This window comes from Hevea brasiliensis, chromosome 7 (assembly GCF_030052815.1).
Source record: "Hevea brasiliensis isolate MT/VB/25A 57/8 chromosome 7, ASM3005281v1, whole genome shotgun sequence".
NCBI classification, from domain to species: Eukaryota; Viridiplantae; Streptophyta; class Magnoliopsida; order Malpighiales; family Euphorbiaceae; genus Hevea; species Hevea brasiliensis.
In genome coordinates this window covers 92864835-92867019 of record NC_079499.1, presented here as the reverse complement: position 1 = coordinate 92867019, position 2185 = coordinate 92864835, and positions in this window count along the sequence as shown.

Sequence of the window (2185 nt, the reverse complement as noted above, 5' to 3'; positions counted from 1 at the left end):
TGAGAGCCTCTCGGCAGCTCGAGGTGGTGCATCTCGATTGATGTAAGCAAACTGCGCTCCTGGAAGGATTTAGCTGATGCCTTCTTAAGACAGTACAAATTTAACTGTGATGTGGCCCCTACAAGGAGGGACCTCCAGAACCTGGTGCAGAAAGACAGGGAAAGCTTCAAGGAGTATGCCCAGAGATGGAGAGAAAAGGCGGCAGAAGTACACCCCCCGGTGACCGACAATGAGCTATGCTCTCTGTTCATCGAGACTTTGAAAGCTCCTTACTTCAACTTGATGATTGGAAACACTTCCAACAGCTTCTCCGACATCATCCAGGCCGGTGAAAGAATAGAGGCCAATTTAAGAATGGGACGACTGCAGGAGTTGGCTGAGAACCCTGCAAAGAAGACTGCCAATTTTGGCAAGAAAAAGGAGGGTGATGTGCATTCCATCACCCGGCAGAATAATTACTCCCCACTTCCCCAAAATAACTACCGGCCATATCCTTCTCCTCATGGCCAAACCATCGCAAACATTCCGCCTCCTTTCCCGAATTATCCACACCCGCGCCCACAGTATCCCCCACCTACAAATTACCAACCTAGACCACCTCCTCCTCCTGCTCAACCAAGACCACCACAAAACAACCCAAGACCCCCAAGAAACCCTGATCCACCTCTTCCCCTCCCGCTCAGTGAAATATACCGATACCTTGTCGGTATAAACCAGATTGTACCAGTTCTCCTAGACCCAATTTAGCCTCCATATCTCAGGTGGTATGATGCCACTGCCCGTTGTGAGTATCATGGGGGGGCACAAGGGCATTCAACTGACAATTGCGGAGCACTTAGGGGGAGAGTGCACGCTTTAATCTGAAACGGATGGCTGAAAATTGAGGGAAATGGTTCCCTCCCTAATGTTACCTCAAACCCATTGCCTAACCATAATGCAGGCAATGGTGTAAATATGATAGAGTCGGACGAAGAGAGGTCAACACCGGAGGTAGACAAGATGATTCCTCACTTTGAGGATATTTTTGCCGTGGCAATAAAGGAAGGCTACCTTTGCCCTTGGCCATCAAAATCAGTAAAGGATGCGGGATGTCTTTACCATGGAGGGGCAGCTGATCATGAGCTGCAGAACTGTGAGGAATTCAAGCAAGAGGTTCAGAACTTATTATCCCTCAAAGTTCTGAGGTGCCGGACAAGGTCGAAAATGAAAGGAGGAGTGAACACAACTAGATACAGCCAGAATACCTCTACCTCCAAACCCAGAATTATCTTCTCACCTCCAGTAGCCTCACCGCCAGTAACGGTTATCCGAACTCCTCCTCAGCTCCCTGTCACCAATACTCACGCTGTCCCTTGGAACTATAATTTCCAAGTTTTCACTCAAGGAGCATCAAGCAGTACATCAGCTCCTAATCTTGCCTCACCTCCGGCACCACCAAAACCATTTTTTACTCCTCATGAGCATTTTAAAATGACTTATGCAGGACCTACCGCCAGTACTACTCCCCAGGTTAATCTTCAGCCCGTCGCTGCCACAAAATCCTCCCCACCTGAGCAAGAAGTCGAGTTTATAACTCGAAGTGGGAGATGTTACGGGAACGAAGAGAAAGAAAAGAATAAGGGGAAAGTAAAAATGGGAGAGTCACCAAAGGATACAGAAGAGGAGGATGAGAAGACAGGGGAAGTGGAGCCTGCCGGACATAAAGAAGAAGAGCTGCTGCTCCAAATAATGAAACAAAGTGAGTATGATGTGGTGGAGCAGTTAAGAAAGACACCTGCCTGAATTTCACTGTTATCATTGATCCTGAGTTCAGAAGTGTACCGACAAGCCTTGCAGAGAATCCTGGGTCAGGCCTTTGTAAACCCCGACATCACTCCGGGGCAATTTGAGAAGATAGTGGGACAAATCCAGGCATCCAGTTTTGTTACTTTCTCGAAAGACGAGATAGATCCTACAGGCCTGACACATACTAAAGCCTTACACGTGACAGTGAAATGTAAGGGTTGTATAGTAGCCAAGGTACTGATTGATAACGGATCGGCTCTCAATGTACTCCCTAGTGCTACCTTGGCTAGGTTGCCAGTTGATCAATCAGATATACGTCAAAGTGCTATGGTGGTAAGAGCCTTTGACGGTACCAGAAGAGAAGTGTTGGGAGATATCAATTTACCACTCCAAATTGGCG